Genomic DNA, 12450 nt, shown 5'->3' with positions numbered 1-12450 from the left:
TCTGAAAAATAACTTTTGGGGAAGGGGACAAGGAGGAACCACTCTCCCACACACAGGGTATCAGAGCCAAATAAAAGCTGTGGACCAGAGAACATCGCACTCTCTTTAGCATCCAAAGAACTTGCGGTAACTGTATGCAAACAAGTTGAAAGAATGGAGGGGGAGGGGCAGAAAGGAGGAAGCAGGTGAATGACAACGCGCTCTCTGAAGTCAACTGCAACACCAGGGGAAGGCTCTTGGACTACTACAAGTGTCAACACTGCAGGTATTACCTGATCTCAAAATGCAGACATAGACCTGCTGATTTGAATCCAGCAATCATCCTAAATGTTTAGTTTCTACACACAACCCCACAGAAAAATTAAAAGAGTATTTATCCTGTTCCATCAAAGTATCTGGAGAGAGAAAATTCTAAATTTGAAACAACACACACAGTTTGATGTTAAGTTTGTTCTTTTAAAGAAGGAATAGAAGCTGTTCAAGTTTACAGTAAGGGCATGTCCTAAGGGCAATGGGCAAACCAAACAGAATTTTTACCATGGTTTTTGTCACCCGTATCTACCTACAAATGTTGTGGGGCTTTTTTTTTTCCCTTCGGTTGGGGGTTTGTGTGTTTGGTTTTTGTTGGTTTTGGGTTTGTTCCTCCCCCCCAACTGCACCAATGCAGCTTCTCCCTCCCTCCTTCATTTCTTTTAATAACAGACACTTCAATTCCCAAATGAAAAATAAATTGAGATAGTTGTGGCATTGTAAGCTCTTTTAGAGTACACTATTACAACTATCCACAATTCTGAATGTAGCTCAAAGACAGAAAAATACCTGCTTCTATGTATTCTATCTATTCCCCCCCCCCTTGTTTTCATTAGAGGTAAAGTTCCTCTCTGAATTTCTTACATCTTAGAGATAACATTTTAGGCTAGCTATACTAGAATTTGGGGCTACATTTTGCACAACTCTAGATGAAATGTCTTTTTCCCACATGTCCAATTTCAGTTTTCCTTCTACTCTCCTGAGTTCCTCAGAGCAGGAATAGAATCTGCAGTCCCATAAGCCAAGATAGTAGGAATAGAATCTGCACTCCCATAGGCCAAAATCATTGTATTATATTGAAAAAAGTTAGGCTATGTAACACAAGCCTTTTTATTCAATCTACAAGTTCTCAGGAGTTTTAACATCATCAGTTGGAAGCACATTAGGTAACATCCACCCATGCCATCTCACCCTGCATGGGCATTCCTATGACTTTGAACCCATGTTCTTTATTTATCTCTGTCTTTCTAAATCTGTTTGGGTACTTGGCAGAAGCATTCTCCTGGCCAAAAACACACACACATGCCCTATCAGTTAAGTGAAAGGAGGCTGCTTCCAGCCTGTGCCCCTTCTTCCCCTTTCCAAGCAGCTTCCCATGTTCCATTCCTACATCCCTCATTATGTTGCTATCTAGGTTCACCTTCCAGGTTCAGTTTCTGCTCCCAGATTTCAGTTAGCTATATGCCAGGCAAAGAACTGGCACTACAACCACCCTGCTGAGGTGAAGCTGTTTCCCACAGCCTATCAGTTTGCTGATGTGACAGGGCTGCTAAAGGCATAAGTGATATATAAGGTGTCATATATTTGGCAGGTCTAAAGAAGAAAAGATGACAATAACTCATGCCTCCCTAAAGAACTCAGGCTCTTTATTCAGCCAGTCTATCTGCTGCCAAGACCTCAGAAATATTTGAAAACTGATGTTAGCCTAAGAATTGGAATTATAGTAGACAGCCACACACAAGGTGTGGGAGGACTGTCAAGAGAGAAAGGGAAGCCATAACTAAACCACCTGATACATTGTTACATGAAGAATATTTGTTCATATTTCAAGCGTCTATTTCAGTACTCCCAAACACAAGAAGCCTACCTATTCCAGGGCACAAACTAAAAATAGAGACTAGGGATACATTTTGTCCAAGGCTCATCATGATTAGAGCTGATAGGTTCCTTGAAACAACATCAAGAAGAAGTTCAAAGGTTCTGCAACCTTATCAACAGAGGCTAGCATCTGTTATGCTTAACACTGAAACTGATCTGAAGACTAAGCTTGCCTACAGAAGAATTTATTCCCACACTATTCCTCATATTTTGTGTGGAAAGATAAAGAAAAGTTTGTATCATTTACTGTAGTTAGATCAGAGGCAATGCATTCTGTCAACATGTATTCATTTCACCTAGTATCAATATCAAATCATACCTAACACAAATGGTCCACATCCAGTTGAGGACTCGGGAAGAAAAACCCCTGTCCCTTCCAAACAGTGAATATCTTCACACTTCAATCCTTCTCTATCCAGAAGTTAGTCTTCCCAAATAGTAAATTTGTTTATTCATCTTTAAGGTTAACTTTGCTTTAGTTTATCTGTAACTTGTTTTCAAGGTTCTGTGGCTAGGCTAACATTCTGTTCCCTAGTGAAAAATCTGCCATTCGCATCACCATCAACACATTTCAAGCTTGGCCAATTCTGCTTCCATGCCCAGTTTTTCGCTTTTCTGAAGAGACAGTTGAGATACTATAGCTATGAATTTTTTAAATTGTTTCAGACTGTACCTTCCCAATAAGAAAAAAAAGCCTCCACTTGGCTTTATTAGCTAAGAAATATTCATCAGCTAAAGATTCACTGCTACCTTCACACAGCACAAATCCTACATTACCGCAGCACAAAAAACTCATAAATGCATGCTGAGGTTCCCTAGCTCTTAACCATTAGCATTGTGGGGGGCAAAAGAGACCTACCAATAGTGAGATCGTGGACTGGTTGAAACCGCTTGTCTGTAAACTGTAACAATAAACATGATTTCCCAACACCTAAAAAAAAAGAAACGAAAGAAGTTTTAAGCAAATAAAATAAAAATCTGTTAAGAACCAATAGAAATTAATTTAAGTGAATGGTATATATTGTTTAAAATTCATTACTAGAACTTGAAATACTGCATTTCACCTACTTTGAAGTGTATGCAAACTTTTTTATAACATAACAGCTTTTAAAGTTCCAGAAAAATTAAAGTCAAGCAGTTATTTTCAAAAATTGAACAAAAATTAATTCTTTTTGAAAAGTACTTCTGCCTTTAAAATTAAGCAGAAAAACATTTCCTACCAGACCTTCAAAGTACCATTTCACATCCTCTCCCCACAGTAACCATAAGTCTTGCTGCTGCTCACAACTCTACTTCTGCTTCTCCTTCAGTACTTTCAGCTTTCTTCCAAGCTAACTAGATCCTCAATAGCACCTTACTCCCACCTATCTCCTAATTTATCAGCTGAAGTAACAGCAGTACATATATGGCTGCTTACAACCACTGTGTGTTACTGCCCACTGGTTCCCAAGAGGCCAAAAAACAGTCCAAGCAGAATTGGCAACAGCTGAGTTCACATTACAGAGACAGACAGACAACACAAACATTGTCCCCCTCAGATATCCCGATTTCAGACCCAAATGGGTTAACTACTTCACATTACATGGACACTGGTCAGCAAAAGGGCAATTTCTTCTGTTCATGAAAGCACAGAAAAGCAAAAGTTAATGCAGTCAATAGGAGTACTCAAACTACCTAGGTTTGTAAACATAATACTTTTTACAGTTAATTTTTCCTTGTTCTTTTACTTGGGAGGGGTCATTCTTCCCATTCAGCTCCGTCAAATTTCATCTTTTCAGCCTTTTAAAACTTGACAGTCATACATTTGGGTTACATATGTTTAAACTCTGAACTATATCACATAACATACAACGCTGCAGCATCCAAGTTCCCGCTGCACTTTGCTTTATCTGTCCAGCAAGATAAGGTGATTTTAGCCACATACCAGAGGTCAGCAACAGCTGATCAGGAGTGACATATCTGGTAATAAAAGACTGCAAACAAAGGGATAAGGAAAAGAAACATACTGCAAGACACAAGATATGCATACCAGAGGTTTGCGTATAGCGACATTGATCTTTCTGCTACTAAATTCAGCATTCTCAAAGTTTTTCAGTACGGTTTCATGAGGAAACAAAGCCTATACAATCTAATCACTGCCCACCTGTCATTTTGGTCTTAAAAGCCAAGTGGCCAGTTTCAATCTCATCTAACAAAAATAGGAGACTTGCATTTAATTTTGTCACAACACGAGTTGTGACAAATTGATGACACTCGGAGATTAATATCCCAAGCAATGCAGAATTCCAGAAGCCTAAGCCAGTTGTTGGTGCTGCTATCCCTACAGCATGTTCGTGCCCCTTTCTCCTTATTGCTTCAGAACTCATCTAAGCCATTTCAGTTGTCCACTCGGTCAGCATGCTAACCTGACAAGAAGAGTGACAAAGCGAACAGAAATGGCTTCATGCAGGGTCAGACAAGCATGAGGGTAAGTTCAAATGAGGGAAGAGAAATGCAGCAGCCAGCAGATCAACAGCTTAGAGTGGCATGGAACTACAGCCCAAGGCAAAGTTTGCAGCATTGGCCTTTACAGATCTCTTTTCTGTAGCTCTCTGGCTTATGATAGCAAGCTGTCAGAACACAAGCAGCTTGGAAGCCGGCATAGATTTTGTTCAAAAAATTAGTGGACATAAGAGAAATGAATGAGGAACGGGGGACAGTGCTGGAGGTAAGTAAGAAACAGGGAGGACAGGCAGAATACTGGAGCTGTAGGGACAGAGAACACAAGTCTCTAAGGAACCTTAAAATAGTAAAAATACTTCTACTCACAGAACACTGTTTACATATACAGGTAACTTTTATACCACCAATGAAATACAGCTGCCCCATCACAGAACATAATCACCGTCCCACTTACAAAAACCAACCTATAAATCACACCAGAAATAGAATGTAGAATAGCTTTTGCCATTAACCTTACAAAGTGATTTCAGCATCACTGGATAAACCAGAACCTCAAAACTATCCAATATTCGTGCACAAATCTTACAAACATTAGAAAAATATTTCAAAATCTAATCAACAAAGTGACACCCAATTAGGTGTCCCAGCACTAGTTCTCAAGTGGCAACCTGGTATTTCTTCTCCTTCTTGTAAGGCTGGTGATAAGCTTGTTGGTCCAGAACATACAAACACTAGCATCAGCACAGCAAAGATGACAGACAAGCACAGCCCCTTTGGTGCAAGCCCTTTCTCAAACTGGCACAAGACGACTGCTCCTCTAGTTACTTCTGTGTAGCAGGCCTTTTAGGAGCAGACTGAAGACTGATGGGTTCACACACAGAAACAGAAGAAATAACTAGCTTCTGTTCAGGGCTGTTCCTGCTACTTCAGAACCTTCCAGCAAAAAACATGTGGCAGTTGCCAAGTTTTGTGTTGCTGACTGAAAAAAGAGGTTCAAAAAGTTGCAAACGAAGCTGTAGTGCCTGTTAAGTTTAGGTTATAATCCATTTTAGACAGTACTTATTTTATTGCCTACATTTAATAGTAGTATTTTGTTTTAATTTTATAGTTTTAAGACATTGCAAGTTTATAACAGGAAAGTTCTTATGAGAATAGCTTGTGGCCCACTTACTTCCAGAGCCTGAGCGGACCATGCTATCATAGACACAGCCAGGAACCTGTATCAGGAACAGGAGCTGTATATGAAGCCCCGAGCAGTTTACCACCTTGTGACATAAACAGATGCTGCAAAAATCAATTAACAGTTGCATGGCAGCTAATTCCATGGCATCCAAATGGTTTAAAGTAACTACCCTGGTTAACTCTAAGAGCAAAGTGGCTGTTTACCAGGTATCTCATTCACTTAGCACTGTAAATCTTATACCTCAAATGAGGCAGACACTCTGGGAAAAGTAGTTAAGCATGTCCTATGATAGTCCATCGTAGAACACAAAAGGGACAAATTCAGTTATTTATTAACTCATTCTCCATTTTACTGCCACAATTACTTTAATATAGCTTCAGATAAACCACCCCCAGAGAAAAAAAATCTTAGTATCTTAAAACAAAAAATGAGCAGAGCTTGGATACACTTCAACAAACACAGTAAACAAAAGCTCTTGCTTAGGAACAGATTAAAACAATGGATTATGTGCTCAGAGGGGAGCAGCGTGCTTCTTTGCAAGTGCCTGTTCTAGGATCCTTTCATCACTTCTTAGTACCCAAACAGTGACGGGAAGTGGAACTTGTGCTACAGTAGTTTTACCTTCCGGCTCTGAATTCCAAACTATCAGCCTGAGCTGGTTCTCCAAATTCCTCTGCCTCCTTTAACAGCTTCCTCTACATCTGGGTGCTGCTCTGCAGCCAATTTCCCTAGGCAAAGCATTGCCAGAGCTTTGCTATTGTCCACCTTGGCCCAGCCATGCTCCGACACCTCCCTTCCTTATATCAACACTAGTGTTCATTTCACTGCTCGGCAAGCCAGAAGAGCTAAGTAGTAAAGCTAACCTCTCCCTTCTCACTCATAAGATTATGCAATGAGCTAAACCAAGAAACAGATCCAGCATAAAACTACAGCCACCCAAAACACTAGTATGTACATGAAACTAGGGCTACAAAGTATATAGCAAAGGGAAAGGTTGTTCTTTCCAGTAGCAGGCTGCACTCATGGCAATTAGAAAAAGCAGCTCTGGATCCACAGCACAGGTGATGATACAGCTGAGCCAGTTAAATGGCTTTTGCTAAGAAAGCTGATTTGCATCCTTCTCCCCTTTCAGCTCCTGTGACTCCCTGTGAATAGGGCAAGGAAAGTTCAGTTGTCAGCTGCAAAGTCAGATGTGCACTACTGTCAACATGAGGAAAACTTCCAGGCTTTTCTTACCACTAGACGAAACTCATCAGTGCTTCTTCTACTGATGTTTGAGTATCTTAGACAGCTGATCTGGCTCAAAACTAAAAATGCCTCGAAAAAAGGGGGAAGGGGGAGCTAAGATAATTTCCTTACTTGTTCACACAAGCACCACTGTAGCCCAAGAAAGGTGACAGAGGAAGAGAATTACAGTAGTAGTCATCCCAACCTGGGTATCAGAACTGAATTCTGAAGACAAATCTCTGTAGTTAATCTGCTAGCTGCCTCTGATGGGTAGACACTCCCTCCCACACAGTTCCACCTCATTACTCAAAATGGCTCTTACACTTTTCTGACCATATCTGCTATTTGTTTGGTTTTGTTTTTTAAATCATCTTTGTGAGCTGAACTGGCTCTCTGAAGGATCAGACAAGCGCTGATGCTGACAGCTAAGAAGCAGAAGTTCATAGCTGAGACAAGGAGTGGTAACCAGGTCCACCCATTTTTGGCGGCAGATAAACACTGGCTTAACTCAGCCATCTCACAGAATGGTATTTTCTTATTGTTGCTTCACAAGACAGAGTGATCAATCAGCTCACCACCCACAGAGATGAAGACCTACTCCCCCTTCGAAATCTTGCTCTCACCAACCCTCCTAGGTCCAGTTTCCTCCCCTGAAAGTACTCCAGACCTTGGTAAGCACTTCCCTGGGCCAACTCAACTGATTCAGCCACCAAGCAAAAAGTTAACCCGAAAAAGGTAGTTTTCCACTGCATTAGCAGGTTGATTCAGCTCATGGTGGACTATCGAAGTCCCCACAAAGTAAGGGGAGCAAGACCTCCTCCTTTCACATGTAATCAACTACGTCAACTTGGCAGCCCCAACACCAACTGAGCTGAAATAAGCTTCCTGCTTCTCTTACCTCCCTTTAGAAAAAAACAAAAATAAATCTTTAAATAGGCTAAGGACAGTCTCAAACAACAGACAAGTCTCAAATAACATAGATTTTAAAACCATCTCAGATTTAAAACAAGCAATTAAATAGTACAAATGTCACAAGATACATACCTCTAACCTGTCTTATGAGCTACTTCTAGTTCTTTCTAGTAGTCTGCACAGCTTCCAGATGTTTCATAAGCCCCTTTCTTACCACAGGCTGCAGCTCATTCCCTCTCTCCTCTTCCAGCCAGAGAATCTTTATGCAACTCAGCAAAGTGCAATACTACCCTTTCACAGGCCTAAGCATAATGAAACATTAACCTAAAGCAAAGATTTTTCTTAACCTCTTTTCAGCCAGTTATCAGTCACAACTGTCATCAAATGGGTAAGTTTTATTTAAATTAATAGGAAGGACAAACTACAACATTCCAAACTGCCAGTTATAGAGCAAAGGGACTTCACATACCAGTTATAGCATGGACAAGAAGGGAAGAAAAATAACCTCCTAATCCTTCACGATGGCTACATAAGTTTGGGGACAGTAATGTTATAAAAATGGATTTTTAACTCTTTTAAAGATGATTCAGCTTCAATACTTAAATAAATATTGCTGTAAATTATTTACAACACTGTATCTGAAGCCAATGATGTAAGTTTTCCTTTCTACATAAAAATTAGTGCACACCTATGAACTGAAAGGAGCTGTTCAGCTTTATCACATTTCATTTAGTGTGGCACTACCCAATTGCTAACTCTGCAGGTTTTAAAAATAAATAAATAAAAATTCGTTCCAAACAAAATTAAACTACATGAGTCTGTACAAAGCCTCTTCATGTCCTGGATGATCACAAAAGACCTACAAAACTGCCAGCCATTCATAATAAAATGGTTTTAGTCAAGGCTGGGGGGGGGTGTGTGTTGGGCTTTTTTGTTTGTTTGGTTTTGGGGGGAGGTAATTAAAGGTTAGAATTAGTACAAGGGCACACAGTAGCAGTCTCATGAAACCATTTGTATGGGTATCTACTTACAGTTTGTTATTTCTAGTTAACTTCTAAGAGGCTAAGAAGATGTACTTACACAATACCTAACATCTGCTCTTTTAGGGATCGAAGTATCATCAAAAGGGTCTCAAAGCAAGATAAGTAGTACAGATCAGTACACTGGTTTTCAGTATCAACAAGTTTTCAGACTATCATGGAGTGTTAACACCAGCTCTAGTGGGATGAAAACCTGTTTAGTATTGTTACATGTAGAAAATAAAGGCAAGAGGCTCTGGTCATGCACATTGCTAGCTAATAACAGCTGCTGTTCCAGAACAAAGTGCACTGACACTAGAAACATTTCACAAGGAGGCCTGAAAAATAAAGCCAATTCAATTGCTTAATTTCAACATTTGAGAGTCTCCTAGACAAGTGAAATGGTTGACTAGACAGCTTACTTTACTCTAGAGAGTAAGGAGAATTAGATCACCAAGCAATTATATTTTCTTTCATCATCTTCCCCTAATAAGAATAACTTTTGAGATGTTGTTGGTTTGTAACCAGCAACTATCTACAGAAATTGAAAGGCAAGTGAAAGTTCATTACGCAAGAAGCTCTGAGGGTTGCTGAACTAACACATTCAAGAAAAGTGGAAGACAGACCTGCTCCTGGAAGATGCAGCAACACTGATCATTAAGAGACATTTAGATGGGATACAACTGACAAGTTATGTTGGTGGCAAGAAATCTTACCATTGCAAAACTGGTATTTCAGGCATATTAAAGTCCAGTAGCATTCTCCAGTGGAATCTAGTAAACATAGTCTAATATAATAAAATCCTGTTTAATGCATATTATATATCCTAGGGGAAAAAAAATAATCCAGCTCTAGTCTTCATAGAAATCTCATGTATCATTGCCAGTTTATTCCCATGTGGTACACTGCTGGTAATGAAAACATTTATGCAGAAAAGAAGATTCCATCATCATACAGAAAAACTTTTACGTAAAAAAATGACAGACTTTCAGTCACCAACTGCAAAAACAGGCAATATTTGTGTGCTAAGAGTGTTCACCATGGCCCAGATCAAAGTCCATCTCAACTGGTGGCCAAAAGCAGATGTGTAGGGGAGTGTGGATGAACACACCAACTCCTACCGGCAATCAAAATGAAACAGACACTATCAACCACCAAGGCAAAGGTCTCAGAGCCCTAAGCAGAATGCACCACATATGCTTCTAAATGCATTGGCAAACTCCTATAATGTTTTGGAAATATCCGGATCAAAAGATCTTTCCTGGTTAACTCTCACGGCAGTCAGTATTCCATAACACTTGTATTTTTCTCTTAAAGATACCAACTCCATGAGATTCCACAGCTGTCCCACTGATACAATGTAAAAACCATGCAGATTTATGACAAACTAGTTTGACTACCTGAAAGACAGCCATGCCATTTCAGGTCTCTCCCACAACAGAAAACTAACTAGATTTTAAAACAGTTCCGACTACATAGAAAAAAATTTTTTTTAAATATATATAAAATGTAACAACCATAATAGAATCAATCCCATGTTCATAAAGCTACCATGCCTGAAGTACCAGCAAAAGAAAAAGTCACTGAATGTCAATGACCAATGAAGCAAGCAATGCAAGGGGACAAGAGCTGTTGAGCAAAAAGCAGTCTTACAGAGTCAGTTTCTGTGGCTGTCATTTTAAGAGACTGAGATCATACTGAATTCCTGTGTTTAAGTAGATGAAAGTATGTGGAATCACAGTTCAGAGAAGACACATGCAGGTGTCTCGTATAACTGCAGGGGTTTTTCATTGGTTTGCTTGTGGCTCACATAACCCACTTTGTTTTGCAGTGCTGAAAAGGAAGACGAGCTAAATGTTAACATCTGTCTTCAGCTGATGCTGTCTTACTTTTCTTCTACAGTTTGTTTACAACTAATTGCTGAGTCACCAGGCAGCTGATCCACTTCCAAAGACTCTAAATGAAGTCCCAGAGATAAATTTCTTATCACTATGAAAATTACATGGCCTGCAAGGCCACTGGTGTAGCTTCCTGGTTGGAATGCTGTGGCAGACCACCGCTGGAACTGAAGAGGACAGCCCCGATCCACTCTTAATTCCCATCTGCCAAGCTGTGAGTTCAGCTGCCTTTGTCTGAGCAACAGTAGTAACACCTAAACCATCACAGTCATTTTGGCAACAAACAACTGTGCACAACATAAATTGGCTCTTCAGTACTAGCTATATTAGAATACTTAAAAGGCTCACAGGAGATCTAAATAAAAGCAAAACCAACTTACTGCTATTGGCATATTTAATTCACTTCAAGAATGATCGTTGCAGTAGTTTTAATTAGCTTCCTGTAGCAACTCTGACTAAGAGCCACAGGAATTTAAAAAAAACAGCCAAACAAAAAACCCAAAAAACCGAACTTGTGAGCCGTTTTCTTCTCTGTGTTTCCCTTCTCTGTCTCACTCTTCCCATATTTGGCTCTTAAGCAGCTGAAACAACTGCAGAAGTGACACACATCCATTCTGTATTTCACATTTCAAGCAACTGAAATGCAAAAGTGCAGCACAGACCATTACACTGAGCATATACTTCATTGTAAAAATTTAATCACTGTACGATCAATGTACCAAACCAATTGTTTGCCGCCGCCTCTACCACTTTAACGATTATAGTTTTTAGAGAGATGCACCAGAACTGGCCACCTGTTCTGAAGCACTATCATTCTGAATTCTGCATCACCCTGGGCAGACAAACCTTTTCTTACCTCCCTTGAATCTGCTCAGGTAATCTCCTGTCCTCTGGTTTAATGAACTGCCACTCACCTAAATACTCAAGAAAAATCAGAATTTTCACTTATATCATCTACAGCCTAATGCTTCCAACACGGTCATTATAGCTGTGATACATTTCTTAAGATTCATTTGTACTACAGTTGCTACTGCAGTAGTCTAAAAAAGCTTCCAGGGTTTAAATGTAGGTTTAAAAAAAAATAAAATCACATAGTAGTTGCATCCAGTGTATTTAACAACCTCACGTGTAATGCAACTGTAGTGCATAATTATACTCTAGCAACAGATAATTTGGTTCATAGGTATGAAGTACAATTATGCAGGTATCCTTAGAATAGCATGTAAAATGACAGCTGTGTCATCAAACTTATTAAAGAAGGCATTTATTCAGGTATGAGGAAAACAAGAAGGAAGATGCACAATACACAGGCACAATAGTTAACTATGTTAGTTACCTTGTCCTGACACAGTTTGATGAAAGTATGCTACTTATATCCACACTATGCTGAGGAAGCATAGGATATATTGGCAAAGGGGCTTCAAACAGAAATTCCTACCAGCATATGGTTATGCCTGCAGCATTCATAAGCATTATAATTTGTTACACAGCAGCCAATGACAAACAGAATGGAGCAAGTTTTTAAAAAGCGGCAAGCAAATGGGTGAGGAAGGCAAGAGACCACAGAAGCAACCTGAAGCACCTGGGAAAGCAGTAGTCAAAAAAAGAAATAAATAATAATAGTCCCTGTAAATCAGAAGGAAAGAGCCGGGGCTTTTAGTTTTCTTTTGACAGCATCTCGACACTTTAACAATTACTACAGCACCTCCAGCCGGGGCTGGAAAGGGCATCCGTGTGGCCTGAGCTGAAGGTACCTCACAGCAGTTGCCTTGGCCTCACCACGAAACTGCGGGGCGGCATGTGGCGCCTCTCAGGCCTCATTGCTGCGGGGATGCAAGTAAGGGGCACTACCCAGGTACAA

At 40.0% G+C, this 12450-nt stretch overlaps 1 protein-coding gene across 1 annotated transcript in view; it reads right to left on the bottom strand.

The window, feature by feature from the left end:
• RAB2A (RAB2A, member RAS oncogene family) overlaps positions 1-3153 on the bottom strand; it is a 35736-nt gene extending 32583 nt beyond the window's left edge. The window contains exons 1-2 of the mRNA XM_009332085.1: positions 3134-3153; positions 2768-2839 (exon numbers count right to left, since the gene is read on the bottom strand). The gene's annotated coding sequence lies outside the window, so the exon portion shown is untranslated. The remainder of the gene's footprint in view (positions 1-2767; positions 2840-3133) is intronic.
• Between the last annotated feature and the right edge of the window lie 9297 nt (positions 3154-12450).

This window comes from Pygoscelis adeliae, unplaced genomic scaffold, assembly GCF_000699105.1.
Source record: "Pygoscelis adeliae isolate BGI_AS28 unplaced genomic scaffold, ASM69910v1 Scaffold98, whole genome shotgun sequence".
In the NCBI taxonomy this organism is placed as follows: Eukaryota; Metazoa; Chordata; class Aves; order Sphenisciformes; family Spheniscidae; genus Pygoscelis; species Pygoscelis adeliae.
Note: the sequence above shows the minus strand (reverse complement) of the source record. Positions and strands in the feature narration are given on the sequence as shown.